The sequence below is a fragment of the Lithobates pipiens genome, unplaced genomic scaffold (genome assembly GCF_037356315.1).
Source record: "Lithobates pipiens isolate NorthernLeopardFrog02 unplaced genomic scaffold, aLitPip1_a1.2 Scaffold_28, whole genome shotgun sequence".
Lineage (NCBI taxonomy): Eukaryota > Metazoa > Chordata > Amphibia > Anura > Ranidae > Lithobates > Lithobates pipiens.
Window position 1 is genome coordinate 114334043 of NW_027507789.1, and position 23282 is coordinate 114357324.

The following is a 23282-nucleotide window of genomic DNA, read 5'->3' on the forward strand; positions in this document are numbered from 1 at the left end:
GTAATTGACCCTTATATGAAACACCATAAGACACTCGTGGTATAGTCATCTATGGCAGTTGTAGAGGAAATGAAAACAGGTTTATTACAAAGAAAAGCCTGCAAGTTCTGTGTAAATGAGTCGTTGAAACCTTCCCAATATATGTATATCAATATAGTGTATCCTTATGATGTCGACTGCAAAGACCAGAGAATAGAAACTGTTTACTGACATTGTAGTAAACTGGAAAGTCTTGCATTCTTTTCATGATATTGTAATGAATCGTATCTTTCTCTAGAGTTTTCCAATTTGTGGTATGTTTTTTCATGTTTTAAAAGCCAAAGAAATGCTAAAAACTCACATAAAAGATATAAAACAGTTCAAAACGTATAACTTTTAAAATGAACTAAAATAAGAAGTACAAAACACAATCAAAGCTTCCCTTCAAATTTAAGAACTCAGGCTAGGCTGATATATCGCATATCCTGTATATCTTTCCATTAGGATAATTAAATCTAAATAGGAAAATGTAATATATTGCAGCATACCAGTCCTTAGATATGGTTGCTGCATTAATTTTAATATTTCAGGCTCAGAACATTTTCAGCAAGTACAGAAAATACATGTCGATCATGGCAGAGATGCAGCGTTCTTGTCACTTCCTGTGACCTTAGTTTATTAAAGGCTTTTTTTGTTTTTTTTTTGTTTTTTTTTTTAAATAACACATGTCATGTTATACTTACCTGCTCTGCACAATGGTTTTGCAAAGACTAGCCCCAGTCCTCTTCTTCTCTGGTCCCCCCACTAGCGCTCCAGGCCCATCAACTTGCTATGGGGGCACCCGAACAGGCTTGCTCCTGAGCAACTGCTTCGTGTGTCCATTTATACATTGAGCACGGCTCGGCCCCGCCCATGCTCTCTCCTCATTGGCTCACTGACTGTGATTGACAGTAGCAGGAGACAGTGGCTACCGCTGCTGTCTCAACCAGTGAGGAGGGATAGACCTGAGAGAGCCTTTACAACCACTTTAAAAAAAGATGATTGTGTAATCTGCTACCACTCCCCCTATGTAATATAAATAAACAAAGGCAGACATTTTTGAAGTCCAGCCAATGCCTGAATGCACTCAAGACAAAACACACATACTTCTTCTTTTGTGCATAGGGTGACTGAGTGTATAAATGTGAACAGACACAATTAGAATGAATGGGATTCTGCATATTCAAGCGCAGGGAAAGAAGCAGAAAAGAGCTTAAAAAGTGTGAATGAGGGCCTATTAAATGGTGTAAAACTAAATATTTTATTTTCTTCCTAATATATAACTGTGGATTCCAAGTTTAAATCACATGTATGATCATTATACTCATCTCCACATTGTATTTCAGTTATTTCTGTCCCACTGCTATTAACCTGAACGATCTTGAGGTTTGTAAACTTAAATTGTAAAGCTCCCCACACACCCTGTGAGTAGCACTGCTGTGTCACACATTTCTGAGAGCCTGCCTTCTGACCTACAGAGGTGTTGAGAGGAGGAATTTTAGGAGGCGGAGTCAGTACAAGAATCACTGCTTGCACACAGCAAGGTACCATGGGATATGTAGTCCTTAGAAATTGAAAGTAAAAAGCAGAGCAAGTTATGGAAAGAGATGGCCAGCAGACAGGCAGAACTCACAACGTGAAATCATTTTTTTTCAAGTAAGCTTATATGGCAGAAAATAGTATCCTTGGTGAGATGTATATAAAGAATGCAGACTTCAGAATGTGAAAAACATATATGATTGTAAATATTAATGTAAATATAAATAATATTATAGTTATATAAAAATAAGGACAAAGGATTGTATTGTATGAGTGTATATGTATGTGTTTTTTTTTACTTTGCACACATTTATATTATACTTGCTGTACATGTTGATTCTTTTTTTTGTTGTCATATCAAAGCCTTCAGAATGAGACATGTATAAAAAGGGAACTGAATGATGCCTTTACTTTCGCTCTTGTTTGCATACATACAAAGACCTGGTGTTTTGGTCTTTTGTATCTTGCAGATGTTGATACTTTGGCGTGATACCCCATTTAAATAAATGGTGGATAATTAGAGGTCTGCTAAGCCGACACACTGTTTATTGCATGTCTGTATAACAGGCAGCCAGCAGAGATGACACTTGTCTTATACCATAAGTAATTCAGCAGCGTTTTCTCTGCACTGTCATCTGAACGTTCCATGATTATGAAGAACGGCCGTTTAATAGAATGTAAAGCTTTTACAGCAGGTAGCAAAGGGATAGGCAGGTGTTGATGTAGACATGAATGCTATAAATGATCTTCTTGCTGGTTATAAGTAAAATATGTCCATTTTATGTCTATTATATCTATAATTTGTTCTTTTGCAATTATCGCTAAATGACAGCAAACCAAATGGTAATAGTCTACTAAAAGAACATAAATTCATTGATGTAAAATCTGATTCTGAACATTTCTGTTGGTGCTGTTAGCATAAGAAGCAATGCACCCTTGAAGGGAAAATGTAGAAAAATAGTTTGGAGCCTTAAGTATAAGGCTTTTGATTGTATATTGTATAATCTGTCAGGTTATTTGCTAAAAGGCAACTCCAGAATAAGCAAGTAGGTAATGATGGTGGTGGGGTACAGTTCCATGCTCCCATCCCCATCATCGGTGTCAGTTAAAGGAATGGTGCCCCATCATTTATGTCTTTAGGAGGAATAGTGCCCTATTACTGGTATCAGTGTTCTTGTGTTCACTCAAGTGCTTCCCTCTTATGTGTGTACGCTCACCTTAGAGCGTGTGACCTCACAGTTAAGTTCTGTCAAATCACGCTTGTGAACCACCCCTGGGTTCGGTGTCAGTGATGGAGTCCTGGGCTGCTCAGTTCTGCTGCTTCCACACTCGTGCAAAACATAAAGGGACTTGATAGTGTGATACCATTTTATAAAATAATTTTATTAATAAACCATAACCCCTCTGACCGGGTACTCATATTTGCTGGGTGCTTCAGTGCACCACTCCATAGAAAGCCAAACAAAATCCCAAAAAGCCAAAATAGTGTGTCTCTCTGTTCTGAGACAGATCAGCTGTCTCCTGCTTCATCCTGTCCCCTCCCCAACATGTGTCGATACACGGATAATCGTATCTTCCTCAGGGGGATAATCCCCCTGAGGAAGGGGAATTTAACCGTAAGAAAATGATTTTACCCAATTAGTAGTTTAAAACAGAGGTTTCTCAAACGCTCAAGCCTTTAACAAATCACCCTTAAATGTTTAGACACAAATTTGTAAAGCTTTTTTTATTTATTTAGAGTTTATTTAGTCACTGTAATGGTTTGGCAGTTTTCCGAGAAAAGGGAATCTTCTGGGAAGGACTCTGAAGGTGGCACTTAATGGTGGGATTCTTACAAAGGACTAACTATTCTAACCTTGGCGAAAGGGGACTTAATATGAGATAGTAAAAATCGGTATATTGTGAAGGAAATCATAGGGTTCACATTTATTAGTTACATATTTACATAGTAGGTAAGTTTAAAAAAATGTACAAATCCACCAAGTGTGTGTGATTATATGTCAGTATTACATTGTATATCCCTGTATGTTGCGGTGGTTCAGGTGCTTATCTAATAGTTTTAAAACAGTTAAAGGAACTGCACATTTTACTTTGTCTTCTTGTGATTCTGATATGATAACATGTGGACCTATTATACACAGTCACGATATAGAGCTTGTTTGACTATAACTATACAAGTCAAGTAAACAGAAGGATCGTACTATGTGAGCATCTTGAGCTAGGTCTGCATTAACCAAATGGTACAATGAAACCCAGCATTTGAAAGGTTTTATCTACTAAAGTGCGAGTGCCTTGGGTTGCAGATCATATGTTATTTGATGTATGCTGGCCATACATGTATAAGTTTTGGAAGCTTTTTAATTAATTTTCACTTGAAAAGACAATCTTAGGAAATTGTCTAGAGCAATTTCGTTTACAATAAGGTTAACAGAAACAGTGTACATATAAGTAAAAGGCTAAGAATAAATATTTATGTGCCTTATTGTACAGCGTAAAAGCGTGCATTATATTGCTGTATGTGTGCTGTTTCCTTACAATTTTACTGAAATTAACTCATATGAATGTTTTACTATCTAAGTGTACTTTATATTTGTATCTCAAGAGAAAAATACCCTTAATTATGGATGGGTCTGGTGTTTTTTATTTGTTGAAAAAGTACATATAAACCTGAAAACCATGAAATATAAAGTAGCAAAGAAGGGGAGTGAGAAAAGAAGAAAGTAGAAAGGGAGGTTGTGTGTGGGGAGGTAAGACTTCACCACAAGACATTGGAGGAAGGACTATCTCATAGTATCTAAGACATAGGTACCTATCTCTTGAATCCCAAGAACTTTAAGACAACTAGATGAATAAAATTGATGTGGAAATTGTTTTTCTATTGAAAGTATTGATGCCAAATTTCTGTAACCTGCTCAATGTGGCCTTTTTATGATAGAAAATGTCCTCAGTTCCCACACAAATGGGGCTATCATTGGTCTTGGCAGAGAGTCTCTGATTATTGAGATAAATATAGAGCTCTTGACTCAAAACTATGGGTTACATTTTTTTTTTTTTTTTTTTTACCATCTATCCCTCCCACAACCCTTTAACCCATGGTACTAAGCATATTTCCCCATTGCTTTTAAAGCCAGACAGACTCACCTAAGGACCCCCTCCAGGTCCCTCACCACCATCGATTTCAGGTGGGGGGGGCTGCTGATCCAAAACTATGATGTCCCATTTGACCAACAGTTATGGTAAGTAAAAAAGGGCATTTAGAGGGGGATTTTTGTTTTCTTTACAGTGATCAGACTGTGTGGCTATCCTGGAGTGGGGCTTTAAGGGTAGAACATCAATTTTTGCAGTAAATGAGTATTGGGCAGTTCTGGACTTACTCTAGTATTTGTCAGAAGGGTTAATATCTCTGAAAAAACCTTTGGACTACTTTAATATGCTTGGAGTTCATCTAGCTCAGTCAGTTCTGTCATAGTTAGCCCTTGTACACACGGTCGGAATTCTGCCAACCAAATCCATGGATTTTGTCCGACGGATTTTGTCCGACGGATTGTGTCCGAAACTGTTGCATACACACGGTCAGACTAAGTTGTCAGAAAACTACGTTCACGCTAGTAGCCAATAGCTTTGATGTAGGAATTTGATCTGAGCATGCGTGGCACTTTGTCCGATCAAAATTCTCTACACATGATCGGAGTATGTCCGATCGGACCAGTTTGTCGGAAAATATTTCCAACAAGTTGGAAAATTGGGTCCGACGGATATTCCGACGGAAACAGTCCGATGCATACCACACACAGTCGGATTATCTGACAAAACGGTCCGATAGGACACATTCCGTCGGAATCTCCGATCGTGTGTACAAGGGCTAAGAAGGGAAAACTTGAAGCAGCTTTATTCTTCAATTGCGATACAGTACTGTAATACAAAAGCTATAGAAAACAAGAACCCTTGTAATAGTCACAACAGGTAGGTGAAGCTGGGAGTAGCCTGATGGGTGGGTCATCCTGCTTCCATCAACCTAGAATTAAAAAAACATTTTGGCTGGGCTTACTCTATTCAGACAACTTTTGGGCCTGTGATGATTAGACCTGGGCTTGGGTCTAGACAAATGCATCATGGTTTCAGGTGCTTATATGAAATCAGTTCAAGACACTTATGAGATCATTTACAGTTCACTGACAGGTGTATTTGGCCTGCAGTGGACCTTATTTTACCTGCATTTGACCTCCTTCTAAGCTGCATCAGCATGCTTAAAGTTGCTTTTGCATTCCCATTGACTTGTATGGCTAGATAAACAGTTCTGACATGAACAAAAGCTGCTAATGCATGCCCTTAAGGTCATCCCCTTAAGGTATCCCTACAGATAACAATCAAATAAACTATCTTAGATGATTCTGGCTCAGACTGAGGAATAGAGACCACATTGCACGTTCTGTAGCATTTGCTTTTCTTAATATGAAGCTGAACTTATGATTCAAATAAAGCAGACACTCTTCTGCAATGGCCGCACTCACAGTCATATGATCTGCTTTACTACCCTGCCATCTTGATATGCAAAAAGGTATTGGTCAGATGGAGGAGGAGTTTTAAACCCACATGTACCAAATAACTCAAACAACCAAATCTGCCTACTGTTTTTTTTTTTTTTTCAGATTACCTTTAATGATATTGAATCGGTGTGACTGTAGTTGACACTTTAATGATTTTCAGTTTCATGAGGCAGTAAAAATGGGTTTCTCACAACCTGTCAATCAGAGCTATAACTGATTTTCAGAAAGCCTGCTGTATACTGAGGGATTTTGACATATGCCTTGATTATTTTTTGAACCTTTTCACTACTGATGACAGTTAATTTGTCCTTGGCATCATAGAATGTATAAATCGCTCTCATTGCCTCCAGACAGTTGAGGTAGCTGTTTGCAACCCATAGGCCATATATTCTATAGGAACTATTGACATGGAGTCATTGAATTCTTATGAATATTGATTGGGATACAAAGCACATGTGGCCAATACATGCATTTTAGCATGAGGTTTGATTTGAGGAATAAATCTTTACCTTATTATTACTACTTTCGTGCTCTGATGATTTCCATTATTTTAGCACTTAAGAGTAGACCCATCATTTCAGAAGCCTCTCCAGAAGGTTTCCCCTGGTCCTGATCACATTTAGATTGGAGACAGCATTGTCACAAATGGCCATTTCTCTTTATTAATGGCTTTTCTTTACGCATTGCTGGCTGAAAAAGACTTGAATGGTAATGAGGCGAAACCTAAGCTGTTCTCAGATTATCTAATTGCAAAGTATTGATACTCTATATCTGACAACATGCAGAATAATGCATAAAAATACCTGTTAAGCTGTGGGGAAATGAATGTTTTATTATTAATAGTTTATTTTTAATTCCTCAATATACAAGTTAGGATTGCTTTTTATTTGTGACATATTTCATATACTGTGTATGCAGTTGGGAAACCTTCACAGCATGTGGCCATATTTATTGACACATGAATTAGTGATAAAGTCTAAACTCTTTGTTTTTAAAAAATCAGCACAAGGGACGTTATACTGTCCATTTTATATATGATGTGTGCCTTGTGCTGCTGGCACCAGGTTGACTTCACTCAGGGGATGGAAGAGAATTTATTAAACAATGGTCTATTAAAGCTAGCCACAAGCTAAAAGCTGATTGTAGAATATATTAAAGCCAAGTTCCAGCCAAAACATTTTATTTTAGGTTTGGATGGACTTGGGAACATTAAACACTTTTGTCACATTTTATCGCTTTCTGCGACCCAGCTGGTGAGAGTTAAACCTGTGACAGAAGAATAAGGAATCAGAAAACTTGTTGTCTCCAGGACAGGAAGACATGAACAATTTGTATCTTCACTGCAGTAATTTCCCATTGCTTCCTGTCCTGATAGTAAAAACCTAAGGGGACCCTTAGCTATCCCACTCGGTTCAAAACCATAAAATAATTCTAGAATTCTATAGAAATCCTAACATGAGTTTACATAAGTTTTATTAAAAACAAAAATCCAGGCACATAGACCAGGGGCCAAATGGAAAGTCAAAAAGAAAAATTAAATGTAGCTGTGGCCATTGCTGTCCAAAACTCATAGACAAATGAGGACAGAAGATATAATCAAAGGGGTTGAAAAGCGCTGATCAGCAGACATAAAAAGGACCCTCAGAGGCTAAGTAAAAACGTTTCATTATTATTAAAAATAAGAAAAAAATGTTCACCAAGGCATACAGCAGTCAATTGATGGTCATGCAGAGACATGGATTAAAAAACTGACAGTACCTGGAGGCTGGAGCCTCATGGATAGCACAGGGGCTTAGGGAAACCCAGCACAAAGCAACACAGGAGCACCGCTGGAGGATTGGGGGGGTGTCCAGGACCATAAGGTTGGGGGTCCAATGAAGGGGGAACCAAACTGCAGGCACAGGAACTGTTGGGGCCAGTATAAAGCGACACTCACACTGTGTACAAAGCCCAGAAGTGATGTCACAGCCTGGCAAAAATCAGCCAAGGGAATCCAAAGAGTATGGGCAAATCCTGCTGCTGGGGCCAATTAGGAACTGCCGATGCCAAGGGAGCAAAGAGAGTCACACATTGCCGACTGGAGACACTACATGTTTCAGGGACACGCCCCTTCTTCAAGTTGCTGAAGTACTATGTATGACCAAGTTTTAATGCTATGTATTTTGTATTAATAAAATTTCTCTTAATTTTTACAATTGTCCATATACCTTATTTTGTACTTTTCTCATACTGTACCGAGATAGTCCACCTCCTTCCATTCTATTAAACTTTGGATGATGGTACAAATTTTTGTTCTATATGTTTATATTCATGGCTACTATCTTTATAAGTCACCTATTGCCCTTTGACTATAAGTTTTATTGTAGCCATAAATATTAGATGAAGTCATACAAAACAGTGATTGGGTAAAGCTAGCCATAGATGGTTTAATAATTACAATCAGGGCTTTTGGTTTCTAGCATCCCCTGCAAGTATTGTTCAATTTCCGCTAGAAAGTGACTGTGAACACCTCTAGTAATAAAAGACAACAATTATTGCACAAGGACAATTCTAACCTGTAGAGGTTGGAGAGCAGAGGAAAGGTCCATATGGGCACAGAATTCTAACACAGACTCCCAGTTTTCAGGGCGACACCACGTTTTTAAGGCCCCACATTATTTTATGCAGAACTGTTTAGTGATGTAGAAAGTACAAAATAGATGGCGGTATTGGTCATTTTTAGTGTTAGTATTGTATCATACTGCACATACTTTTGACAAATTTTAAATGCATAAAAAATAATGGAACCTCAGTGACAGTACCACTTCTATGGGGATTGGTAGAATTTATTTTGTAGGATATTGGTCTAGCCCTCACAATAGTTACCTTTATTGTGTAAGATGACCTTTAATTAGCCATTAGCATGAAATTATTAAAACAGACGAGTAAAGCATTCTTTTGTCGAGGCCTCACATAGCTGCACTATCCTCTAGCAAATGTCACAGCTGATGTGCTATGTCAGTGATCTTTGGATAATCCATTGTGAGTGCACAATGTTAGGCAACCTCTTCCACACCGCCCTATTTCTCTGCTCTCTCAGGCTCTGTCACCTTGCGTTAGAGCTCCCTTGTCGACCCGTCAGAGGGCGAAGGAAGTACATGGCTTTGGGCCTTGTTCTTTTTTCCACCCTTTCTGAGCCACGAAGACCCTAGCTTTACTGCCTTGCTACTTGTACTTGCCTTTCATTCCAGCTGTTTAGAGGAAATGGCCTTCACAGCTAAATTCTGTTACTTGAGGAATTTCTGAAGTCTGTTAATTTCTTATTGACTCCTTGCTTTGATAACACGCAGCAGTAGGTTATTCCAAATGTCATCTGTGGGCCCCAGGCTGTTAGAGACAAATCTCTCTCGCCATATTGAGGTCAGCTTCCAGTTTAATCAAAGCCTCCAAGCAAAACCGTTACATCCTACCTCATGTCACCTTGTTTGTGATGTACGCATTGCAGGAATTTAGCTTATTAGATTAGTTGTGTTACATAACTACATTTATTAACAGGAACTACAAAAAATGTAACAGAGCACAAAAAATATTAAACTATTAATATTCAAAGATTGAGGAGATAAATGCTAACATTGAATATTTTTTTTTTTTATTGAAGCATAATACAGAGAGAATACAACAAATGGGAGTTGACAAAGTCTAATAGGAGCAATTTGCTGCACGGTGGATAGCAGGAGTCACTGATATAATTGAAATGATCAACATATGGTTTGAATATCAGTTAATCAAAGAAAAAAATAAATATATATATATATATATATATATATATATATATATATATATATATATATATATTATAAAAGCATGTGGGAAAATGTGTGATTAAATCAAGGTTGAACTTTTTAGCCGAAATTCCAAAAGATATGTTTGGTGCAAAAACAACATTGCACATCATCAAAAAAAGCACAATACCCACAGTGAAGCATGGTGGTGGCAGCATCATGCTTTGGGGCTTAGTCAAGGTAGAGGGAATTATGAACAGTTCCAAATACTAGTCAATGTTGGCACAAAACCTTCAGGCTCCTGCTAGAAAGCTGAACATGAAGAGGAACTTCATCTTTCAGCATGACAACGACCCAAAGCATAAATCCAAATCAACAAAGGAATGGCTTCACCAGAAGATTAAAGTTTTGAAATGGCCCAGCCAGAGCCCAGACCTGAATACAATTGAAAATCTGTGAAGTAATCTGAAGAGGGCTGTGCGCAGAAGATGCCCTCGCAGTCTGACGATTTGGAGTGTTTTTGCAAAGAAGAGTAGGCAAATATTGCCAAGTCAAGATGTGCCATGCTGATAGACTCCTACCCGAAAAAGACTTCCCTCCACCTAAAAGAGTTCAGTTTGTTGTTCGATTGAGTTGTACAGTTTATAGGTCACATTAAAGGTGGAAATGTTCTGAAATTATTTATCTTTTCTCATTTTTTTACATCACAGAAACCTGACATTTTAACAGGGGTGTGTAGACTTTTTATAGCCACTGTATGTCATTACCCATTGGTGGTATAAGCCTTCTAAAACTTCACAGTGTAAAAATGGTAAAATAAATAAATAAAAATTGCTTTATATAGTCCCACACACAGGAACAAAAGAGCAACATGTAGTTGTCCAGCTGCTGTAAAACTACACTTCCCATGATCCTCTAGAGACCTGTACATCCAGATGCCAAAAAAGGAATATTCCAGTCTCTATTCTCAATTTCTGTCAGTTCAGGTTTTGCACTGTATATGATTTGATTTACTTTGTTCATTAGATAATATTGGCATGCTTTCTTTAGGTGTTTGTATCAAGTAAAACGTAATATTAGTATCTAAGACCTCTGGGGAATATGTTGTGTCTCCTAATCACCCCCCCCCCCCCCCCCACTCTCAGGGATCTTCATCTGATATTTAAGGCTCCATGCACACTGAAGCTCAAAAAAGTTTTTTCCTGACGCCTTCATGGCAGCACACACTGGGTTGTGACTCCGCCCCCACAACCTGACAGGATTGGTTAACTATAAATTTGAAGGGGAGACCTCCTGCTGCATTCTCTTTTTTATCCTCACCTGACAGGTTGGATCGTTCGAGTTCAAAGATACCTACAGATGAATAAGCCTCTTACCGCCTCACCCCAGCAGGTTCAAGCCTCTCCTGTTTGGAAGTCCCTCCTGTACAGTCTCTAAATGAGCTTTATGGAGGGAATCCCCGTTCTGGTGGTCTCAGGGGACATCTCACGGAGTTTTTTTATAAGCTTTAAATAAGCTTTTATTGTGCAGTGGGCTCCCTTTTTGAATCCTATCCTTTCTTATTTAAAAAAAATACCTTTTTTTCCCTGCAGGAGTGGCTGGGTCTTGCTGTCCTCCAGACAGCTGTCATGGCCGCCGCTAGTGTCCTCAGCGCTCTGCGCATGTCTATTTGCAGCTGGATCCTTGTTTTCCCCTGAAGAGAGGGTTTTTTCCCTCTTCCAAGATGGCGCCGGTATCCTCCAGCAGTTCTGCGCATGCGCGGAGCGTCATTCGGCGCCGCTATGGCGCCGTTTTTTAAAAATACAGCTGTATGCTTCTGCATGCTGCTGTTTACAAAGCACTGCCCTGTGTTTCTATTATTCGGCTGGATCAGGTAAGAACATTCCTTTTTCTACTGTGTCTGCATAATCTTTTGTGGGTATTCTGCTAGCCTTTTTATTCAAATGCTAATCTTAAAGGGGCAGGTTTTAAAAAAAAAAATAAAAAAATCTTTTTTCTTTAAAAAAATAAAATAAAAATTTTTGTGTGTTTTTGAATTATTCATCTTCTATCAGTATCGCAAGGAAAATTCTTTCTTTCTTCCCTTCAGTCTACTCTGTCTACCCTTTTTCATGGAGTCCACTGCCCACGCAGACCACCGACAGCTAGAAAGGTAAGGGGCTCTACACGTCGTAGGTGAGTATTGAAGGGGAGAAAAAAGAGTGCCGACTGCTAAAGATGCTGCTTTTTTTGCAGTCCTACCAGATCAAGAGGAGCAAGTTCCAGGCATGGAAGAGGCTCAAGTCGCACTTCCAGTAAAAGATCGCACAGAAGTCGCTCCAGGTCCTCATCTCGTCAGAGACATGGTCGCTCCCACCACGGTCGCTCTCGGCATAGCCGCTCGGACCACAGGTCTCCTTCCTCTCATCACAGCCATCACACCAGACCCGCAGCTAACGCCTGCTGGATATGTGGCGCACCGGCCCTTCCGGAGAAGCTTGCCTGTCGCTCTTGCTTCAATGAAGCAACTAAGGAGAAGGAAGCAGACGCCAGAATTGCGACTGATCTTATAAGAGAATCAGTACGTGAGTCTATTTTGGCAACAGCACCCGCTATGGAGGTGGCAGGCCCCAGCACATCCACTGCACACACATATCGTTCCCAAGCTTCGGAATCATCCTCAGATAATGACGGCCAGGAAATGTCTGCAGGATTTGATTTTTCTTTGGTGGAACCATTCGCAAGATCAGTCAATAAGGCTATCGGCTGGGAGGATATTATTGCTGAACCTCAGAAAACCCGCAAGTACTTTCCCAATTTAAAAAGACGACCAGAGTCCTTCCCATTTATTGAGGAACTCGGAGATCTTATTAAAGATGAGTGGGAATCAGACAAGCGACCAAGCATCGCTAACAGATTAGCGAAAATGTATCCTCTGGACGAATCAAAAGTTAAAGCTTTGGTTAATGCTCCCATTGTGGATTCCTCCCTGATGCGTCTGGCTCATCATGTCACTTTACCCATCGAAGATGCGGTCTCTTTTAAAGACGTACTGGACCGTAAAATGGATTTGGAGTTAAAAAAGGCGTATTCCATGGCGGGGGGCTCCTGCAGGCCGGCTATTACTACGGCAGCGGTGGCTAGAGCTATTTCTGGATGGGCTACTAAGTTGGAGAAAGATCTGCTAGAAGGTAAAGAAATGGAGAAATTAGTCTCTTCTTTGCAGGAGATTAGATTGGCAGGTGACTTTGTAGCAGAGGCCTCAGTGGATATCATAAGATCCTCGGCCAGAACAATGTTGGCGTCAGTAACAGCAAGGAGGGCCTTATGGCTGAAGCCATGGATGGCCGATACAGCCTCCAAAATTAATTGGTGCAAAATCCCTTATGATGGTGTTAATCTCTTTGGAGCCAAACTGGACTCGGCTATTTCCAAAGTCACAGGAGGGAAATCTGGGCTGATTCCCTCCGATAGAAGACCCAAAGCTCAGAAAGGGCCTTCTTTTAGGCGAAATCTTCCGGATAAGTATAGGGAGTCCAGATCCTACCGTCCCGGCAGAGAATTCAGGAGGGATTGGAAGAATACTAAGCCTTCCTTTTTGAGAATGCAGAAGACCAAGGCTACACCCGCAGGGGAGCATCCAAAGTCCTATTGAAAGTTTGCCCGCTCACCTAGCCCAGGTGGGCGCCAGGCTAAGAAGGTTTCTTCAGATCTGGACAAGACATATACAGGACAATTGGGCACTGTCCACAATCAAGTATGGGCACAAATGGGAGTTCGTGAACGGGTTTCCAGGAAACCACTTTCAGCCTACCAGACTGCCTTCCACACTATTCAGGAAAAATCTCCTGATAGAATATGTAGCAGATTTAAAACAGAAGGGGGCTATTGTGGAAGTTCCTTCAACTCAAAGAGGGAGAGGTTTCTACTCTCCGTTATTTTTGGTGAAGAAGAGGACAGGAGATTTTCGTCCCGTACTGGATCTCAAAAGGCTCAACAAAAACATCAAAGTAGAAGCCTTCAAAATGGAGAGTCTCCAGTCCATACTCTTAGCAATAAATCTGGGCGATTGGATGCTGTCAGTAGATTTGTCGGACGCCTATCTTCATATCCCAATACATCCGGCCTTTCAGAAATTTCTTCGGTTCGCCATCAATCATTCCCATTTCCAGTTTCGGTGCCTTCCATTCGGCATTTCGTCAGCTCCCAGGACCTTTACGAAAACTCTCCTACCATTAGTAGCGTTCCTGAGGGGGAAAGGTCTTCGAATACACCATTATTTAGACGACATCCTATTGTTAGCAAAAAGTCGAGAGTTATTACTTCAGCATCGGGAAATTCTTCTTTCAACTCTCCACAACTTCGGGTGGATCGTCAATTTGAAAAAAAGCAGTTTACAACCCACGCAGAAGATGGTGTTTCTAGGAGCACATCTGGACACCGAACTGAACAGAGTTCAGCTACCACAAACGAAGATTCAGCTCCTAATTCAAAAGATGCGGAGACTGCTGTCAGCAAGTCATCTTTCAGCCAGGGTTTGTCTAAGCATGCTGGGATCCATGTCAGCCACCATACCCATGGTGCAATGGTCCCAATGGCACATGAGGATCCTGCAAAACTCCTTTCTCAGGCAGTGGAATGGAGTGTCCATGCATCAGACCATTGTCATTTCCAAGCCGGTGAAACGTTCAGTATGGTGGTGGACACACCAGAACAACTTAGAGAAATACAAGCCAATAGTCCCTCCAGACCCAGAAGTGGTGACTTCAGATGCCTGCCAGAGCGGCTGGGGAGGACACTACCAGGACCTAGCAGTCCAAGGCCAGTGGCAGTTCCAAGCCCTAGGAGTAGTTTCCAATATTTTGGAACTCAGGGCGGCCTTCCATGCCCTAACGGCATTCACGTCTCTGCTCTCGGGGAAGAGTGTGCTTATCAGGATGGACAACAAGGTGGCAGTATCTTATGTGCAGAGACAAGGAGGCACAAGAAGCGTTACCTTGATGGAGGAAGTTCGTCCCATTTTAGAATGGGCCCAAGTTCACCTAGCAGACTTGAGGGCAGTATATGTCCCAGCAACGCAGAATGCATTGGCCGACTATCTGAGTCGGAAGCCGTTGTCCAACAACGAGTGGTCTTTCAGTCCTCAAATTTTTTCTCTCCTGACGGAAACCTGGGGGACACCGGAGATAGATCTGGCAGCCACTCCTTTAAACACCAAATGTCACAGGTTCCTGTCGAGGAATCCGTTTCCATCAGCCGAGGGAATAGACTGCCTAATACACCCATGGAGTTTCAAGTTGGGGTATATATTCCCGCCTACTCCTCTAATTGCGAGGTTCCTGTCCAGACTCCGGAGGTCTTCGGTAACAGTAATCGCAGTAATTCCATTCTGGCCGAGGAGGCCGTGGTTTACAACTCTTCTACAGCTCAGTGTCCAGCCACCAATTGCTCTGCCACTGGAACCAAACCTTCTCTCACAGGGACAGTTTCTTCATCCTGCTCCCGAGAGGTTACATCTGATGGCCTGGAAGTTGAAAGGTCTAGGTTGAGGGCGCAAGGCTGTTCCCAGGAGGTCATCTCTACCTTAATGCAGGCTAGGAAAGTTTCTACGAATTCCATCTATGCTAGAATTTGGGAAAAGTTCTGCCTTATGGCCCGAGAAAGAAGTTGGAATCCTCTTGCTCCGGGACCACCTCAAATTCTGGAATTCCTTCATTCGGGAATTAACAAAGGCCTCAGTTCAAGCACCCTCAAGGTACAGGTTTCGGCTCTCTCTGCTAAAACAGGCACAAAATGGGCCTTTCATCCCCTGGTCATCCAATTTCTTAAGGCTAGTCTGAAGATAAAGCCTCCTAGGAAGCCTATGTTTCCAGCATGGGATCTGTCGGTAGTTCTCCGTGCCTTTTCTAGTCCACCGTTTATTCCTGTGGAATCTATTTCACTATGGGACTTGACTCTGAAGCTTGCCTTTCTAATTGCCATAACATCAGCCAAAAGAGTGTCGGAAATTCAAGCCTTGGTTATTTCAGAGCCTTATCTGGTTTTCTTTCCAGACAGGGTAGTTCTTAGACCCTCAGATCATTTCATACCCAAAGTGGCTTCTTCCTTTCACTATAACCAAGATATTGTCCTTCCATCCTTCACTGATGATCACGGAGATCCTCATCCGCTGGACATTAAATCCACCATCACCAACTACTTGTCAGCTACTACCTCCTTTAGGAAAACGGACTCTCTCTTGATTATTCCTCATGGAACTAGACGCGGGCTGCCAGCTTCCTCACGCACTATTGCGGCCTGGTTGGTGAGGGCCATTAAAAAGGCATACTCCACGCAACATTTAGCGATTCCAGAAGACATCAGGGCTCATTCTACTAGGGCAGTGGCTACTTCTTGGGCGGCATATTGCAGAGTTTCTCCAGAGACGATTTGTAGGGCAGCAACATGGTCCTCTGAACATACTTTAATTTCTCACTATAAAGTGAATTCTGCCCATTTGTCCTTGGCGGATTTTGGTAGATCTGTTATTAGAGCCAACTCTTCGGCATTATAGGAATTAAATATATTTTGCATTTACCCACCCGTCTGGCGAGTTATTTCCCAGTGTGTGCTGCCATGAAGGCGTCAGGAAAACGGAAAATTGTATACTCACCTTTCCGTAATTTTCCTTTCCTGACGCATCTTCATGGCACCACACAATTCCCTCCCGTTTGTTTAGTTTATGATGATATTTACAGAGAATGCAGCAGGAGGTCTCCCCTTCAAATTTATAGTTAACCAATCCTGTCAGGTTGTGGGGGCGGAGTCACAACCCAGTGTGTGGTGCCATGAAGATGCGTCAGGAAAGGAAAATTACGGAAAGGTGAGTATACAATTTTCCGTTTTCTGGACGCCAGATTGCTGGCAGAAAATGCTGGTTGAAAAACCTGCTTTTAACAGCGTTTTCTACTAGCGTTTATGAGCGTTTATTAGTGTTAGCGTTTATCGGCGTTTTCAATTAAAATACACAGAGGATACTCCAAAAATCCCACAGTACATTATAAACTCCCACAATGCATTGAAAAAATAGAATGCCGAACACTAATTAATGCGTGTTTATGAGCGTTTATAAGCGTTTATCAGCATTTGACGTTTTTTGCCGGTGAAAAACGGCATTTTGAACGCAAATTTCTGGCGTCCAGGAAAAAGCCCATAAACTCCACTGCTCATTAAAGATAAAAAACGTCCATGTGTGCATGGACACATAGGCTAACATAGAGTAGAGTTTATGGGCTTTTAAAAAAAATGCCCAAACTCCAATAAACTGCAGTTTATGAGCTCCTGTGTGCATGGAGCCTAAATCTACTGAAACTCTGAGGCTAATCATACATTATACAATTCTCTTGTATGATTTTCCTGTAGATTTACCAAAACCATATAATATGAGGTCACCCCCTAAACACTTTTAATTTGAATGCAATCTGGCAGGCCTGTGTACTACACAGTTGAAGGTAAATCTAAAAGTGGCAATACATTTTGTATAGGATTGCATCATTGCCCTGGTGGGGAGACAATGGACCCGTAGTAAAGTAGTTGACATTATTTATCTTTGCTGAGCATGTTGCTTTTTCTATGCAACTTATCTCAATACACGTCTGTTTTTCTGTAACATTTATATTGATTCATATTTGTACCATGTATACAAATACGGTACATATAGTACTTTTTGTGAAAATTATCAGACAATTTTGTTATAATAACATGCTTTGCGTCATCTCTTTACATGTAACACGATTTCCGCCACCTTGTTTCTATCTGTATTTTCTTATCTGATAATTCAATAAAACTTTATGGAATTAATATTGCATATAAAACTCAGATGAATTCCATATCCTTTGTAATTATATCAAAACTGCACAGTGGCACTAACCTAAAGGTTAACTGCAACCCTCATCAGAAAAGTACACCTATCATTTATAAATGGCAAATACAATAATTAAAGAAGAATTCCAGGTATGGCTATTCTATACATACTGCTTCTGGGTCCCATGCCAAGCGGCTGCCCTGCTGCACAGGAGGTTGCCCACTCAGTGTGGACACCATTCAGAGAATGTTTTACATTTTCTGACTGGCTGCAATGCGTTCTCTGATTGGACGAAGTATACAGGCAAGGAGGTGATGTCACACTCTCCTCCTCATCCAATACAATTTGAATACAAAGCATTCTCTGAATGGTGCCCGTGCCAAGTGGGAGACCTCCTGTGTTTAGAAAGCAGCAGGGCAGCTGCTTGTGTCTACTTCAGTGATTTCCAACTTCCAGGGGCATCAACCAGGTATGGTATATACATAGTTACACTGGTCCAAGCTGGACCAATGTAACTATGTATAAAATATCCATACTTGGAATTTTTCTTTAACGTAGTTCTTACTTTACATCCTGCCAAACAATTAAGTGACAGTGAACAAAGACATAGTCAAAAAACTTTTAGTAAGTAATGGTTAGAGCATCTGACCATATTTTTAATGCTGTTTTTCTTGAATGGGTGTTACATGGACAGAAAGTGAAGGCAATTTCCCCAATGGTATCACAGGCAGAGATAAAAAGCTGACATAGATTTGAACTATTCCTGTTATATTCACAACTAAAATGTTGTTAGCATTAGGGAGTTATGTGTACTGTATGCTCCTTTTAAAGGCTAGGTTCACATTTCGGGAAAAAATAATAAATGCACACATTTGTGCAGGAACAAAAATTTGTATTTATTATTTTTCCACACAAGAGAATGCAAAGCATCGCACCCACGATCAGTGGATCATGGCTTCAGTCCCGTCCTCCAGCTTTCTGCCCTTACATCCTTTCAAGTCTTTCAGTTAAAAGCTGGAGGAAGTGTCAATGGACAGCATACTTCTAGTCCATTGAGAACTACATGGAGTGTGCTGTGATGTAGTTTATTGATTCAGAGATCTTTGTGAATGAATGAAGCTGCTATGCAGATGGAGCCCCAAATAGCAGCACCAATTTTAAATGTGATAAGAGGAGAGGACCCCCACTGTCATGGGGTGGGGGGACTCTATTAGCAGGGTATTTAATCATGCACTGGAAGCTTCCTGTATGCAGCAAAATACTTTGCTTTCGTGGAGAATATCTTTATCATCTGAAGTTAGGGTTACCAGCAACATCCAATCCAATACTGGTCAGATATGTGGATGCTGATTGGGCTGGGGACTGCACAGACTGCAAATCCACAAGTGGATTCATCTTCCAGTATGGGGAAGGAACCATAAGTCGGTCTAGTCGAAAGTAAGCAACTGAAGCAGAGTACATTGCAGCAAGAAGTGATATGGATTCGTCAAATTTTTTGTGGACATTGGGATAGACATGTTAAAACCACGTCCCATTTTTGATCACAACCAGGGATGTATAAAGCTTACGCAATCAGAAAGGGTCAATCCAAGAACCAAACACATCGATGTCGAGTATCACCTACTGAGGGATAATCCCTCTCTGGTAAGTACTTCATTGACTTTCTCAATCCACATCCTTACAGATTGCTTAAGACCGTAGATGCTCTTCTGAAGTTTACACACAAGGTTGCCGCCTTGCTCAAACCCTGGTGGTTGCTCCATATAGAGATCTTCCTTAATCTTCCTTAATGTTTCCATATAGGAAAGCAGGTTTAAAGTCTAGGTGTTTCACTTGCATGCCCTTCAGGGTTGCAACGCTAAGTTGCAGCGCTCTGATGGTGCAGTGTTTTACGACAGGAGCGAATGTTTCTTTGTAATCGTCACCAAATTTCTGGGAGTAACCCTTGGCAACTAGTCTGGCTTTGTATTTGTGGATATTACCTTCTGCGTCTGACTTTACTTTGAAAGTCCACTTACTTCCTATGGTTCTGCGGTTAGGGGGGAGCTCTGTTAGTGTCCAGGTTTTATTTTCTTGAAGTGACTTTAATTCTTTTTCTACTGTCTTTCTCCATTTATTGGCTTTATGTTTTGGCAGTTTTTCTATGTCTTCCCAGGATGTTGGTTCAAGTATGCTGTGTGTTTTGACAGTGTATGACAGCTTGTGGTGTGGTATACCCCTTGTACTCTGAGTGGACCTTCTAACTTCAGGCAATTCAACAGAATCTGATGGGGAACTTGGTTTAGGCATTGTGAGTTCCACCTCTTGTTCGGACACCTGCAAAGGTTCGTTTTGGTCAACCTTTTCTTCTGGTTTGTTGGGAATATTCACTTCACAACTTTCAGGGATCGGTGTTTCTGATGATGGGTTTTTATAAAAATAAACACTACGGTTTATTGTCACTTTGTCAGTCTTTGGGTGTAGGATTCTCTAACCCTTAGTTTGCTTGCTGTAGCCCACTAGAATTCCCTCTATGGCTCTGTTCTCCAGCTTGGATCGCTTCTCACTTGGAATATAGGCATATGATTTACATCCAAACACTTTGATGTGCCCTATGCTAGGCTTTGATCCAAGCCATATTTTGAATGGCGTACTTTTAATGTTTTTTGAGGGTAGTCTGTAGGTAGGTTGCAGTCATGTACTTGTGAGGTAGGTTGGCATATGGCAACATGCACCTGGCCATTTATATAAAAGTGCAATTTTTCCTTTCTGCTACACCATATTGTTCAGGAGTGTATGTTGTAGTTGTCTGGTGTACTAGTCCTTGTCTCTTCAAGTATAAGGCCATTTTGCTTATGTATTCTCCCCCATTGTCGGTGCATATTATTACTGGTTTGCGTTGCATTTGTTGCTAGACATGGCAATGAACTCTTGGAGTTCCTCTGATGTTTCATTTTTGTGTTTCACCATCAGATAAGTAGTTGTTTACCTGGAAAAATCATCAATGAAAGTCAGTAGATATCTGTTCCCGCCTGACGTGGGAGTTTTCATTGGAAACTTCGTATGAGCTGCAGGGGATGGGTAGTTTTTCTTTGAGATGCCTGTGGAAGGGGAGTACGTGTGGCTTTTGCTTCAATACACTACTTACATTTTTTGAGCACTTTGCAAGGCATTATTGTCAAATCTTCTGATGAGACCCTCTTTTATAATGTCCTGTATAGCTTCTGGACTGTGTCGCAGCTGCCTGTGCCATGAGTATATACATTTGCAGTGTATGTCATTAGAGACTATATTGGCTTGCTGGTCATCCAGTTTTCCTTTTGCGAGGAATTGCTTATTATTGTGAATTGTGCACTCATAACCCTGGAATTTAACTTCATTGATGATTTTTCCAGGTAAACAACAGACCGTTGTAAGCAAGACTTTTCACTGATAGAAGGCTGCTAGTTCAGGAACATACAGCACTTTCTTTACAGGGATACTCTGCTTGCCCCCTTGTGGTGTAATGCAGTTCAGGAAGCCCTGGCCTTTACATTCGGAGCTGATGCTTTTTCCATTTTGCTAGGAAAACGTTGTAATTTGCACTGTAATCAATGTTTGTGTGAAGAAGGTCTCATCGCTAGTCATGTCGCTTGTCACTCCTGAGTCTATGCACCAGCCGCGTGGCTTGCCGCTCTGTGTCACTTTAAAGATGCCACTCCATGATGTGTCTGCAGTTTCCTTTATGCCTGCTTTGATGCTTTCTTTTGTAGCTATCTCTAGCTTTCACTGTTCAGCTTTTCAGATAGAACAGTCCTTTTTTTAAGTGACTGGTCCCTTTACAGCAAAAACAGGCTCTGCTTTCTTTGTTGTGCTTTGTGCCTGTGTACATCTTAAGAGCTTTGTCATCACAGTGCTTATTTTCTTTCCTTCTGTCATATGCGTCGATTCATTTCCCTTTGACATATTCTAGTGTCAGCTCCTGCTCAGGTCTGGTTTCTAAAGTGTTAGTAATAACAATGTATGTCTCTGGAAGGCTATAGAGGAGCAGGGCAACAATATGGTTATCTTTGATGTCCTCTCCAATGGCATGCAGCTGCTTTATGATTTCTAGCATAGCTTTCACTCGGTCACGCTTTTGCCGGCCTTGTTCTAGTCTCTTCTTATATAGCTTCCTTAGCAGAAATAACTTGCTATTTAGACTTGAACGCTCATGCAATTTTTGCAATAAAGTCCACATACCTTTGGACGCTTTCTCTGTTCTTATGTGGAAAAGCTAGTCATCTTCCACTAGTAAGCTAGTGGTTGCCTTTGCCTGCCTATCCTTGTCCCATTTCTCCATCTGTCTGTCTGTATTCAGCTACTTGCCACAAGTCATCCTTGCCTAGAATAATTTCTAGTTTAAACTTCCACAGCTGGTAATTGCCATTGTTCAGCTTTGCAATTGTAAACTTCATATCTGAACCGCTTACCATCTTTTGTAGCTTGCATACAGTACTTCTATAGACTTCTCTGTACTCATTGAGTATCCTCTCCAGTGCCCCGACTTGTAGTATCCTTTCCAATGCCTGGGTGACTGGTACCCATAACCTGTTTTACGTATTGAAACTGTCAGAAACCATGAATCAGACTGAGACAGAAGTATAATTAAATCACACTTGTTTATTAATAAGAATAAAAAGGTAAATAGAAAAAGCGTAGTCAAAGCATAGCCAGAGTCCAGTAACCAGATCGGATAATCAGCCAGGCCAGAAGTCAGGGATCCAAGTAGAGCAACAGCAAGCAGGATAAGGAGCCAGAAGGGATGTCGGCAAGCCAGTCTTTAAGGAGATGGTTTCTAGTGATGTGACCAAGGTGAAGGCAGAGGTGAAGTGAGCTGGAAGGCTTTAAGTAGGCAGGTCAAACGAGCATCATCAGGAACAGCTGGTAACTGTGGAGAGAGAAGAGAGCTGGCAATTAGCCGACAGCTGAGCGGCCAGCCCAGAGAAGGAAGGGCTAAGCCAGCCCTGACAAAAAAACATGCGCTGGAAGCTTCTTGTATACAGCAGAACACCTTTACTTTCATGGAGGATATCTTCCTATGATCACATTGCCATAGAATAAGACACTATAACACTGCAGTGGCGCCTGCTGGATAGATAGGTATAATGCATTCAGTATTGTCAGTTTATTAGCAACTATGCTGTTGTACTTCCAACAGACTCTGGAGTGGAAAGCAGGTGATTAGGAAGATATTACAACCTAAAGGTGAACTTATTTAGAAGAATTTGAAAATGAGACAGTTCGCCTTCTCTGAGGCCTTCAGCTTTGCCAATAAACACTTTGCATTAACAGCAAAGAAACCCTATGACAAGAGGCTGCAGCCTTGTCTGGAAGCCTTGTAAGAAACCTGCTTATAGCCATCGCTTATAATGTCATAAAACTCAGACTCACGTAAAATGTAGTTGCATTTCAGACTTTACTGCAGTTAGGGTTTGTTCACATCAGCCCACATGCTCAAATAAGCCATTTTAGTATGCAGGCTGGTGTCTTGTGTAAAGGTGGTCAGGGAATGTGCCTTGCTTTATTACAACGCAAGGCATTGTTTACATTTTTTTTTCTTTTTTTACTTTTGAGATGTTTCAAAATGACAGTGAC

General features: G+C 41.0%; 1 protein-coding gene across 2 annotated transcripts in view; it reads left to right on the forward strand.

The window, feature by feature from the left end:
• Positions 1-23282, forward strand: part of ZNF385C (zinc finger protein 385C) — a 619764-nt gene that overhangs the window by 396413 nt on the left and 200069 nt on the right. The window lies entirely within an intron of this gene.